The following is a 14,505-nucleotide window of genomic DNA, read 5'->3' as shown; positions in this document are numbered from 1 at the left end:
CTTATGAGATTTTGAAGAACTGAATGAATGAATATCAAAGGGCTGTCAAATTAGCTAGAGCAAATTATTTTTCTGCCATTATTTCCAGAAACTGTCATAATTCTAGAGTACTTTATTCTACTGTAAACGCTGTGCTCAATCCTGTTGCCACCCCATCACTCATTCCTTCTGTGGATATATGTGAAGCATTCTTACATTTTTTTTATTGGTAAGGTCGCTTGAATTAGATCTCAAATTTAATCTGCTAGCAATGAGCTGATCACTCCTGCCGATCCTATTAATCAGTTGACAAGTTTTTTGCCTACTTCTCTACAGCAGTTTAAAGATATAATTGCGCATATGAAGCCTACTAGGTCTCCAGGTGATGTCATCACTTGTATGCGGATGATTCACAAATTTACTTACCATTGAAACAGGACCATAAATGTGCTTTGCAGTCTCTGCATCAATGTCTGACAGAGGTTAAGTGCTGGTTGGCAAATAATTTTCTTCAATTGAATGAAGATAAGACAGAGATGATTTTATTTGGTAATAAGGGTTATGTTAATGATATCTATGACTGCCTGGGGCAGTTTCCTGGGAAGAAACTGTCCCGTGTAAAAAATCTTGGTGTCATCTTTGACTCTGAGCCCAAATTTGACCGACAAATTAATGCTGTTGTTAAAAATAGCTTTTTCCATCTAAGGTCAATATCTAAGCTGAAGTCCATCCTCTCTTTTGAAGATATGGAGAAGGTTGTTCATGCTTTTGTGTCATCTCGTTTGGACTATTGTAATGTGTTGTATCTGGGTTTGAATCAGCTCTCTCTCTCTCATTTGCAGCTTGTCCAGAACTCAGCTGCCAGACTTTTAACAAGTACAAAGGGGAGAGAGCATATTACTCCTGTGTTAATCAAACTGCATTGGTTACCTGTACGATACAGAATTCATTTCAAAGCGTTGCTGTATGTTTATAAGGCTGTGCATGGTCTATCACCTGACTATGTTACTGATTTAATTAGTGTCTGTCAATCCAGCAGATCTCTGCGCTCAAATGATCAACTACTCCTAATGGTTCCGCGATCTCGTCTAAAATGTAGAGGGGATCGTGCTTTCTCTGTGGCAGCTCCTAGGCTCTGGAATGCCCTTCCTCTGTCTATTAGAACTTCTCCAACCTTGGGTGTTTTTCAGAGTTCGCTTAAAACTCATTTGTTTTCTCTAGCTTTTGACAATGTTTTTTAGCTGTGTATGATATTTGTGTTCTTCAAAATATCTTCCTTTGTGTTCAGCATAAGAAAGAAACTCAACATGTTTGGAACAACATGAGGGTGAGTAAATGATGACAAAATTTTACTTTTCGGGTGAACTATACCTTTAACCACACATCCCATGAAGCACAGTGAATGACAAGCATGACAATAAAATGTAAATCTATTGACAAAGTTATTCATGATTAGACATTATGTTATATAACATCAACAAGAACATAATAATAACAATAATTATAATTATTATTAAATTCAACATACCATTAATTATAGCAAAATATTCAAAAACAAATATCCAAGTTGTTAGACAGTGCATGAAAACTCATTTACTTAAATTATTTGCAGTGTTTCATGGGAGTGGAAGTCAATGTGTTGAATTCTTTGAGCATGTTTTTTGTTGCCATAATAACAGAAACTTTAATTGGAGGATCCTTCTTCAGAATCTAATCTATAATTTGGTTAGTAAACACGGTTTACAAATAAAACTGTTGAAATCTAGAAAGAAAAAAGCTGAAAAGCTGAGATCATACAAATCCCAACTTCTACAGAAGCATATATCTCCGAGCGCATGGTATGCTTCTTTTGAAAGGTCATTTGTTATCAGGTAACTTCTCAATGGAGAAAATGAATGGGTTTTCACGACCAGATCCCAATCGATAATCAGCAAGACCAAAAAGAGGTCAGCTTATTGGTATATTTCCACACCGAGGGGGAAAACAGATCTAAGAGGAAAGATCTAAGTGTGGTGTGTGCCAGCGTGGGGCTTTGTTTTCCCATTTGCATGGACAGAGATGACTCAAAGCGGAGACAAAGAGGCAATTGCAATGCAATGAGGCAAGGACATGGTATGAGACGATCAACTACTGACTGCAACAACCCATATTCCCACATCCCAGCCCAAGGTTGGCAGGGAGGGTGAATATGTGTTGGACACACCTCTGCTGGGACCTCTGGTTCTGGTGGGGGTGCAAGCTAATGGAGATAAAAAGTCATGAGTTAGTTAATGCAGATTAGTCTCTGGCACTGCTAGAACGTGTTAATGCCCTTGACAAACTAGAAACTCATTAATGCAGCGTGCATCAGACCCATCAGAAATAACCAGCCTGCGAGAATAGACTTTCCTACACTTAAGCGTCTGCAGATTGGGAAGGTTGCACATTCATCTATGCCAGCGTAGGGTTGATTGACCTCAGCAGGTCAGCCTACATGTCGGCTTCTTATCAAAAAGGGTCATCGCAGTGGAAAAACAGGCAAAAATGTGCACGCAAACGTATTTGATAAAAGGCTTCAATACCGAATCTCAAGCAGTTATGTAATGCATTCTCAAGCCGTGATTTGGCAGAAGAAAACATTACACTTAAGTGTTACCAAGTTGGGTGTGGGAAAAAAAAAGTTTTTTTTTTTTTGTGTGTGCAGTTGATTTTCAAAAAGGTATTTGCAACTTGTTTGGTCCTGTCACAACATTCACATGGAAGTATTTCCACAATTATTGGTGCATTAGTAAGACAAGAAAAGACACATAAAATCAAAAAGTTAAAGTCGTGCAAGAGCAAAAAGGAACGAGCAAAGCAGGCTACATGCACGGCACGCAAACAGTTCCTTGTACGACACGTCAGAGACAATGAAAATGAGTATACTACTATTGATCAAAAAAAAAAAACAACATTCAGATAGCATAAACACTCAGTGCCATTTGATATCATAAACGTTTGTTTGATTCAAAAGGATGCAAAGAGGAAAATTTGAGTATGTTGTCTGGAACCATTCTAACACAAAGAAAAAGAGGGGGGTTCTAAATTAGCAACAGCCGTGACGCACGCACATTTTTGTGTGAGTAATACTGCAACCAGTAAGGAATCTCCCTTTCTGCGACATCATTTTTCAGCTGGAAAATAATGCTGCTGCAAAACACAAGGTGTGAATGCGAAATGTCCCTCTCTAGCCACCATAAATGCATGCTTTCATCACAAGCTATAAAAACACTTTCTTGTGAATTTCCCCATGAGAAATCGATAAAGCACATCCATTCATCTGCACATCCGTCCGGTAATGAATCCGAATTCGATTTAACACTGACTTTTCAAAGAGCTCTTGGCTACTTTTTCTTCCAGTGCAAGTCACAAGTTTGTGTGTCACAAGTTTGTCGGGTGTGGGGACGAAACACCTCGAGCATTCACTGATATCACAGCTTTATTCTTTGCGGTGCATGTCAATGGCGAGAAGCTTCGAGGGTTCATTTCAGTCACTGTCATTGTCGAAAAAAAGCACGGTTGGGTTTGCAAACACACTTTCTAACCTGATAAGCTCTATAACATAAATGTGTGTCTGTCTTAAAGCTCTGGCCTAAAGACTGAAGGAAACTCACTTGGTGACCTCATTTACGCATTTCAGTCTAATAAGACGGAAACTGGACTGTTGCGTTCACAAAAGGGTTTAGGATGTTGTATGTCCGCCGGGTCTTCGCCACTGCCAGAGTCTTTTGGTAAATAGCCCGTTGCACTTTTATTGCCAATTATTGCAGAAGGTCATATATCAGTAAAGAGCCTGGATTCCAGGAAAAAATAAACAGAAAAAAAAGAAGGGCAGGTCTTATGTAACCTCTGGTTGCGAGCTGGCGGGAGTCCAGGAATCGTGCTGCACGAAGGCGAGGAAACTGGGACAGCGAGCGCGCAGGGACGGATGTGTCCACAGCTCCCCCTGATGGACGATACCAGATGTGCAGAGGAGGAGCCAGAGATAACAGAGAACACATGAGGACAACAGACCCCAACTGACAACACACTGACTCAATCTACTGGCATAGAGAGAGACACATACAGAGAGAAAGAGAGGGACAGGGCAAAAGATAGACAGGTAAAGACAATGAAAAATATAAACAAACAATGAATTAACAAGGAGAGAGAGAGACAGGCAGAGAAAAAGAAAGTGAGAGAGAAAGACAGAAAGAAAGATTATGACAGACAGAAAAAAAACAGAACAGATAGTAAGACAGAAACAGAGGCAGACAGAAAGACTTATAAAAAGAATAAATAAAAGATCACACTTTATATTAAGGTCCCATTCTCGCTATTAACAAACCATTAACTATGACCTTTGCCTCAGTAAATTCCTAATCTGCTGCTTATTAATAGTCAGAAAGGTATTTGTTAAGTTTAGGTATTGGGTAGGATTAGGGATGTAGAATATGGTCATGCAGAATATATGCTTTATAAGTACTGATAAACAGCCAATGCTATTAATAGGCATGCTAATAAGCAGCTAGTTAATAGTGAGAATTGGTCTCTATACTTAAGTGTTACCAAATAAAACAACATGAAAACAGAATGATAGAAAGTCATAGAAAATGTGAAACAGAGACAGGCAGAAATATTAAGAAAGAGAGAAAGAAAGAGAGAGAGAAAGATATAAAGAAAGAAAGAGAGATAAAGAGAGAGAGAGAGAGAGAAAGAGAAAGAAAGAAAAAAGAAAGAAAAAGAAAGAAAGAAGACTACTTATGGCTGAGAGAGGGTCTAGCACAGTCCAGGTGAAGGAGAGACACACACACACACACACCACTCTCTCCATCCACATTACATAAGCTTCTCTGCTCAGCAGCACAGCCGCATTGTCAACCTAAAGCCATATTATCCTCCCCATCCCTCTTACATCACACACACACACACACACAGACTTACACTCTGTGACAGGAGACACATTCTCTTATGTAATATAAAGATGAAGAGAGAGACACAGAGGGAGAGGTGTCGTATGTTATGAGCAGGGATGGTCAGTGAACACGTGTGTAAGTGTGTATGAGGGCTCAGACTCATGATGCGCTCTAATGACATGACCTCCCAATCATCATCAAAAAACATATGTATATATATATATATATTAGTGCTGTCAAATGATTAATCGCATCCAAAATAAAAGTATTTGTTTGCATAATATACGTGTGTGTACTGTGTATATTTATTATGTATATATAAATAGACACACATGCATGTATATATTTAAGAAAAATATGTTATGCTTATATATTAAATATATTTATATATAAATTACATTAATATAAATATATACATGTAAATACATGTAAACATTTTCTAAATATATACTGTATGTTTGTGTATTTATATATACATAATAAATATACACAGTACACACACATATATACACATATGTAAACAAAACCTTTTATGTTGGATGCGATTAATCGCGAATAATCGTTTGAAAGCACTAATATATATATATATATATATATATGTGTGTGTGTGTGTGTATAGGACCATCACATTATACCTGTATATTATGTGTGTGTGCATGTATGTATGTATATAGGGCCATCGCATTATATAACTTTATTTCTGGATTAATATACTGTACATATACAACCATTCAAAAATTTGGGATCTGTAATTTGAATGCAATTTATTCCTGTGATGCAAAGCTGAAATTTCAGCATCATAACTCCAGTCTTAAGGGTCATATGGCCTTTCAGAAATCATTCTAATATGCTGATTTGCTGCTCAAGAAACATTTCTTATTAATATCAATGTTGAAATCAGCTTTACTGCTTAATATTTTGGTGGGAACTGTAATTTGATGTTTTCAGGATTCCCTGATGAATAGAAAGTTCATAAGAACACAATTTATTTAAAATGCAAATATTTCATAACATTATTAATGTATTTACTGTCACTTTTGATTACTGTGTCCTTGCTGAATGAAAGTATCAGTTAGGAAAAACTGATCTTACTGACCCCAAAAATTTAAATTGTATATATACACATACATATATGTTTATACAAAATTGTTTGTGTGTGTGTGGTAAAAAAAGACAAATGCTGTCAATAACCTGCATCAAACCCAGAACTTTCGACTAGAAAGGTATTTACTCACGAGTGCTTGTGTCACCTTATTTATCGAAATGCCCCCGTCAGCACTTCAGCGTTATCTTTCACTAGTAAGAATGTATAGAAAAAAAGCACACATTGCATTTTTAAACGCCTCAAGCCGACCATTTGACGTTCTGTTTTTTCCTCAGAAGGAGTGTATTACTTAAACTTGTGATATGGTTTCTGCTGACCTTAATTTAACACCAAAACACCCAAAAAAAAACACTGATGAACACACCCTTTAGTGACCTTTTACACTTCTCCTCCTATACAAATACAAGTCATGATGACACACAAACAGACACACATATACACAAATAATAATGCCATTTTTCTTGTTCAGCCATGCCACACAACTGCATGGATGTTCAAGAACGTTCACACACGTCTTCCTGTTATGGGGAGACCGGGTCGCATTTCATCCCTGGAAGTGATAGGAGAGCAGTGACTATAAATATAGTATGAACTCCCACCTGCCTTCCTGACTTCAACTCAAACACGCACAGACACTCACTTTAAACTTTGAATTTACAGATACATTGCCACCTCTCACATAAAAAGGAGTCAGTGGAAAGCAACCACAAAGATCGGTGTTACTCGTAATTATAGTGCTTGCATGACAGACCTACACTGAATTTTTGAAATAAACAGCATACTTAAACTTTGAAAACTTCCCACTGACCAAGATATGGTTAGAATATTTACTACTCATTTACTACTCAAAATCTAATTCAGATGACATTTGCACAATGGATTATGATTTGCATACTAATATGGATTGGGACCAATAAGTAAAGCAAAATGCTTTAAAGGAACACTCCACTATTTTTGAAAATAGGCTAATTTTCCAACTCCCCTAAGAGTTAAACAGTTGAGTTTTACCGTTTTCGAATCCATTCAGCCAATCTCCGGGTCTGGCGTAGCACTTTTAGCTGTAGCTTAGCATAGATAATTGAATCTGATTAGACCGTTAGCATCTCGCTCAAAAATGAGCAAAGAGTTTCTATATTTTTCCTATTTAAAACTTGACTCATCTGTAGTTACATCGTGTACTAAGACCGACGGAAAATGAAAAGTTGCTGTTTTCTAGGCCGATATGACTAGCAACTATACTCTCATTCCGGCGTAATAAGCAAGGAAATTTGCTGCCGTACCATGGGTGCAGCAGGCGCAATGATACTACGCAGCGCCTGAAAATAGTCCCCAGCACGTTCCCTGTGCAAGCAGGTGGTCACGTTGGTTATGTTGACGGAAGTTAGCCTATTTTCAGGCGCTGCGTAATATCATTGTAATATCAACAGCAACTTTTCATTTTCCGTTGGTCTTAGTACACGATGTAACTTCAGAAGAGTCAAGTTTTAAATAGGAAAAATATAGAAACTCTTAGGTCTTAGTACACGATATAACTACAGAATTGTCAAGTTTTAAATAGGAAAAATATCAAAACTCTTTGGTCATTTTTGAGGGAGATGCTAACGGTCTAATCAGATTCAATGATCTATGCTAAGCTACAGCTAAAAGTGCTACGCCAGACCCGGAGATCGGCTGAATGGATTCGAAAACGGTAAAACTCAACTGTTTAACTCTAGGGGAGTTGGAAAATGTGTTCCTTTAAGATATTAAGTCTTGTTTTCAGAAAAAAATTATGTGAGTTTATGCTTAAAACAACAAAGTCAGAATCTTAATTCAAAGGGAAAACACGTTTATTTTTCTGGCCCCACTGCCATATATTTTTCTTATTTTAAGCAAAAACTCATTTTGATCAATATTTCAAAAAACAAGACTTAATATTGTCATTTTACATCGCAATCTTGATTTAGGAATGTTTCGATATTTATACTTAAAAACTAGTCAAAAAACTGAGTAAGAAAATATTTTGTTCATTAATAAGAATTTCAGATGATTGGAACCAATTCAGAAATCTAATTTGTGGTATTCCGACTTCATTTCTAACTGATCCTGCTTTTTCCACAACCTCAATAAGCGTTTACGCATTTATATGCGTCAGAGATCCATCAAAGCTTTTAACAATATGGTGTGTGGATGCCATGCTGTTTATTATTTATGCCTTTATTTTTGTGAACAGTCAACAGAAAACTGGCAGCAAAGAGTTTTATTTATTCAGAACCAGACTTTTTTTTTACGCAAGCACTTCCGGAAAGACAAATCTAATTATAAAATAATTTACGCTTTATTCTATAAAGTATGTATTCACGTTTCTCACATAAAAAGTTCAAATCACACACAAAAAAAAGATTTATATTGCTAATAAACTGCTGAATTTGCCATTTTTTGGTTTGTCAGATCAAGAAATCACAAACTAAGACTGAAAACCGTTTTCAGTTGGAGCTTTCCTTGCAAATGCAGTTGAATGAGCCACAATTTCACAACTTACCTGAACTGGGTTTGGCTATATTTCAGTTTCGCTAGATCATCAGCGTAATGTGTTTTTGGCTGGATTAATACGGTGTTATTATCATAAAAAAACTCTGTAATTACTTGTTCTTCAGAGCTTAAACACAGTGCCAATTATATGTTGTGACGTCCCTGTTAAACCGCTACTGTTGTTGTGTCTCAGCAATGAATGTAACAGGAATGTAAACTTGAATTAAGGATACATAGAGGAAGTGTGAACAAAGAGTGGTGGGCTGATACACTTACACGCATTTTCACCAGCACACACTATCTAAAACAAGGCCAGTGGTAAAAAAAACACATGCACAAGAACACACACTGAAACTATCAGGTGAGGTTAACTGCACGCAACCTCAACACACACAGACAGACAACAAAAACGGCCGGTTTGTGGTGAACAAACACCAGCAAAAAGCTCAAAAGAAAAGAGAACAAGCACTAAGTAGGACGACTACATTGGCGCGAGAGCGGGAAGCCCAACTAAACATAGCAAATAATAAAACCAAAAATAAAAAACAACCTCAGCCACATCCAGCTCATCATCAAAGGCAATTAGCTGGAAGAGAAGAGCATACAGCAAAGTTAGTATCGTGAAGGAAGGAATCAGAGAACGCTCAAATAAAAAATGCCAAACGATGTTCGTTAGTGACATAACACAAGATTATTGTGATTGTTATTTATCAGCATTAGCTCTGAAAGCATTAGTTGCCAACTACAAAAAGGTGTGACCAAATCTTGTCATTTGTAGTTAAAGACCCCATGAATTCATGAGTGCAGTTTTCTTTCCAAAATAAAATAAAATAAAATAAAAAATCAATATAAACAAACAAAATTAAAAAAAATGTAATCAAAAATAAAATTATATTAAATAAAGAATAAAATCAAATAAAATCAAACAATATAAATACACTGGTAGCATACAGATGGTCTCATATCTAACAGACATAGAATTAAAACCTTAAACTCTCTTTTTGTTTTCATGGAGTCTTTAAATCAGAAATTGGATATAGCCAGAATTAACATTATAATAAAATCTTGGGCATTCAGATATGTTAGTGACGTTAATTGGGTGTTAATTCATTTAGTGATGGTAAAAAAAAACACATTAGGAAAATCAGCATGTTTTATAAAGTGTTAGGAGGACATGAACAGATCAGCAAAATCAGCATGTTTTATAAAGTGTTAGGAGTCATGAACAGATGCATGTGTGTGTGTTTGTGTGCAGTTATGTATATAAAAGTATATAGGTTAATAAAAACAGCATGTCAGATGTTTAACATAGTCCTCTGATCTTGGTTTTAGGCGCTAATGTGGAAAGACAGAGTGAAGTGTGTCCTGTAGGCCTGTTTTGCTATTTTTATGGGTAATATGGACAAATGTACAGTAACACACACCAAAGGATTTTTGTAATTTCATCAAGATGTATAATAGTGCTGTAGAAGACAGGATTGTGTAAGTGGAAGGATATTTTTCATTTGTTTTATGCAACCACAGCATGTATGTTACCTTCTCCCCATAGCCGCGGTCCTTCGTCATCATTTCTCGAAGTGTCTGCAGAACTTTTATACACAAACGCTCCTCGTTCTCCTCTAAAAGCTGTTTAGTGTGTTTAATTAATCTGAAAGAGAAAAACACAGAACGTCTCACAAGTTTGTTATATAATCTTTAGCAGACCTCAAAATGAATATTTGGTCTTTTACATTTTCAATTAATATTGTGATTATTTTATTTATGGTTATTAGATTTTTTTTAAATAATGACCCCACATTAATGCAGTAAGACTGTCCTTATAAATATTCTGTAAACTAAAAAAAAAACTCTGACTTAAACTGAAAAGAAAAGAAACCAGATTGAAACCAGAATCTGAGCTGTTAATAGTCTTTCATTTTGCTCCCACTGACAGTACAAGGGACGCTTACATTGTAATGAAACTCCATTCCTGAATCAGCTAATCCTGCATCTCAGCATTACTCCCACATGCAAACAAACACAGACGGCCGCACAAACACACAGGTAATCTCTTTTGTAGCTCTGGCAGATGGAGAGGAGTCTCTCACAGCACAAGGACACACACTGAGGACAGGTGAAGGACAGTAAGCACTACTGCACCACTGCAGAATGCGGCTCAGTGATTCATTTTTCATACGTTTCATGTTTTCGAAATAAGTCTCTTATGCTCACCAAGGCTGCATTTATTTGATTGAAAATACAGTAAAAACACTAATATTGTGATTAGGGCTGAAACGATTAGTCGACATTATCGACAATAAAAAATTGTCGACAAATCTTTTTGTTGTCGAGTAGTCATTTGATCTCATTTGACCTAATGTAAGAGCCTGCAATAACACGGTTTGACCAGTGTGGCACTGTAGCGCAAGACTGTAATTCAGCCTTCCTGATGCAATTCAAGAGAAGAAGACACAGCGCTTCAGAGCAAATGGTGCCGAACCTGAGGCTGCTGAGCGACGTTTGGATGATTATGTATATACATGCTGCGCGCTTTCCTCTCAATAACAAAATAAACACGACAAAAACTGACCGCGGTGTGAAAGCAGCAGTTAAGAACGCATCTGATTACATTACAGTGCTGTGGATGTTTGTACGAGCTCTGCAGTTCGGTACTCCAGTAAAGTCCAGTCACGTCAATTTATATAGTCAATTTATATAACTTAGTACTTTATGCAATAGATAGCCTTAAATCAAGCAGCTTTACAGTATTAAACATGAAAAACCAGAGTCAGTGTCGCTTTTAGTTAGAATTACAACTTGATTTTCTGTTAAAAATCAACTCTCCAGTGTGGAGCTAGCTATTGAAAGAAAAAATATTTTTATTAGTGGGAAAAAATATTTCATTAAAGTTATAGTTTGGTTTGCAGAGATCAAAGCTTGAGCTAGCTCAGGACTGTTTTGATTATCATAACCCTATAAGGTATTTTAAGAGAGATTATGTTATGAATAAAATAGTTTATTCAAAAATAAAACGTCTCATCACTTAACCTTTATTTTGTTTCTTATCCATATGACTTACAAAAAGATATTTTAGGCAGAATGATGTGTCATTCAGTTACTTTTTCATATAGCTAATTAAATGGTGAATAAGAGAGTTTCTCTGTCATCTCATTTTGTGTGCCAAATATATTTATTTGTATAAATTAATTGTATAATTGTAATTATATAATATGACTTTCAATAGCTGAAGTGATTACCTTAATTTATTTGTTAGAATATGCATAACTCAATATTTTAACTAATTGCAAAAGTCGAATAATCAATAAATGTCTACTGATTAATCAGTGAAATGATCGTTGATTAATCGATTATCAAAATAATCGTTTGTTGCAGCCCTAATTGTGATATATTATTAGAATTATAAAGAAAAAAACAGTTTTGATCCTATATGTGTTTTAGGTCACCCAATGAAACATATTCACAGATGCTATTGGTTCATAACATAAAGAGGACGACTGTTATGACAGTTTTGTCCTCTCAGTTCAAGAAGATGGTTTTATGGTTTAAGGTTTATAGGAAAAGGAAACTCACTTAGAAATGAAGCCTCCGCTCTCGCATTTCTGTCGAGCATCTGTGTTTTCGGGGAAGAGCAGCTCTGGGCGATGCAGTACGTCCACCAACACCGAGAGCTCAGCTTGAACCAGCGGCCGCAGACGATCCTCCAGAGCAGACACGATGTCCTGACAAACACACATTAGGGCATTTATTTTGATCATGTGCAACTAAAGCCGTGCACAGTGACAATATAATACGTTTGACCACAGGATGTACAAGAGACACTCGCCAAGCACCAAATGGGACTGAAAACTGACACTGACGAGTGCATAAATGTGGCTGATAACTTTATATTAGAAACCAAAACCTCACAAAATATTTGTATGGCACATATCATACTTCACAGAGAGATGGAAACTGGCTTATTTCATATATGTGACCCTGGACCACAGTCAAAAGGGTCAATTTTTTTTACATCTGAAAGCTGAATAAATAAGTTTTCCATTGATGTATGGTTTGTTAGGATAGGACAATATTTGGCCGAGATACAACTATTTGAAAATCTGGAATCTGAGGGTGCAAAAAAATCTAAATATTGAAAATTTACAAAATATCTTAATGGAACATGATCTTTACATAATATCCTTTAGAGATCTTTACATATACATAGAAAAATTGATAATTTTGACTCATACAATGTATTTTTGACTATTGCTACAAATATACCCCAGCGACTTAACACTGGTTTTGTGCTCCAGGGTCACATATGATACACTAAGTTTGAGTTGGATTGCTTTTTATGCCTCTCCTGCACACCAAGGCTGCATTTATTTGATCAAAAATATTTTCATGTTTTAGATATAATACTAGGCTTAAAATGTACTATTTTAAAATGTAATATTTTACTGATGGAAAAGCTGAATTTTCAGCAGCCGTTCTCCAGTCTTCAGTATCATGATTCTAATATGCTGATTTGCTATTTGAGAAATATGATTATCATTGTTGAAAACAGTTGTGCTGCTTAATATTTTTGCAGAACAACCATGATACATTTCAGGATTCTTTGATAAATAGAAAGTTCAAAAGAACAGTAGCTATTTGTTTATTTATTTAGGGTTTTTTCATGTAAATGCCTTTACTGTAATTTTTGTCAATATAATACATCCATTTTTTGTTTAAAAAATCTTTCTGACTCTACTGAAACTTTTGTACATATTTTATTGAATACAATAATATTAACAATATTAAATTACATATTTATTTTGTTAATATATTTAATATTATTAAATATTGAATGTTTTGCCCTTTCATATGTGTAACAAACAGGCGATCATGTCACTTGCAACATCATATATGAAGTGAGCGTGTCTCCGTCTCTGTGTAAAAAAAACATCTTGTATATTTTCATTGGCACTGGCAAGTGTGATAAAAAAACATTTTTGGACCCAGGCCACAAATATTCTCAGCACCAAGGGCATGATTTGTTTTCATAGCGAGGGCTGAATCCAGCAGCCCTAAGGCTCATAGCACAGACGTGAGCTGTGCAAACGTGTCTGAATACTCGCCAACTCACGCCCCAGCTGCACGGGGGTGGAGACAGACGTGATGAAGCCATGGTTTACCGCAACTCGCTAACTCACCCTTCCCCTCCCCCAGACTAGATGACACCCCTCCACTGACCTCTATCCCCCTTCACCGTCTTCTGGGTGGAGTATGAAAGCAGTATTTTAAAACAAGAGGAAATGCATGTTTCTACCCACAACACCAACTTCTGATGACAAGGTGTCTTTTGTTCAGCATTTCAAAATTGCACCTTTCAAAGAAATTAACTGCTGTTCCTCTGTTAAACACAACAGCAGGAGCTTCTTGATACCGCTGGAGACATATCAGTAGAAGTTGCGGACCCACTTTATATTAAGTGGCCTTAACAACTATGTACTTACATTTAAATTAATAATTTGGTACAATGCACTTATTGTGCACATACATGTTTTTACATTGTACTTATATTTTAAAAAATACCTGCATGCATTTACATCTGTAATTACATTTATAATTACACTGTTGACCCATCCCTTACACCTTAACCCACCCTTAAACCTACCCATACCACCAAACCTGTCCCTAACCTTACCCATATCCCACCTCAATAGCAGCAAATGTGTTTTGCAATACAATATGAACACAATAAGTACATTGTACTTATTTTTTTATTTAAGTACATAGTAGTTAAGGCCACTTAATATAAAGTGGGACCGAAGTTGCTGTATCCGTTTGTATGGCGTCACATGGGTCATTTAACCAAACATGCTCTGCATTTAAAAAATAACTTTAATACTGATATACATACATATATTTTTTCCCTCAGTCATCATGTGGATGTTGTTTTTGAACTTTCCTCAATCCAGTTCTTCCAACTTCTTGCTGTATTATTACTTTTAAATAATTATTAATATATATATA

General features: G+C 36.1%; 1 pseudogene; it reads right to left on the bottom strand.

Annotated features, from left to right (window-relative positions):
* Positions 1-14,505, bottom strand: part of LOC107715792 (inositol 1,4,5-trisphosphate receptor type 1-like) — a 146,758-nt pseudogene that overhangs the window by 63,812 nt on the left and 68,441 nt on the right.

This window comes from Sinocyclocheilus rhinocerous, unplaced genomic scaffold (genome assembly GCF_001515625.1).
Source record: "Sinocyclocheilus rhinocerous isolate Xijiao unplaced genomic scaffold, SAMN03320098_v1.1 scaffold899, whole genome shotgun sequence".
Taxonomy (NCBI): Eukaryota; Metazoa; Chordata; class Actinopteri; order Cypriniformes; family Cyprinidae; genus Sinocyclocheilus; species Sinocyclocheilus rhinocerous.
This window is presented reverse-complemented; position numbering and strand designations above follow the sequence as displayed.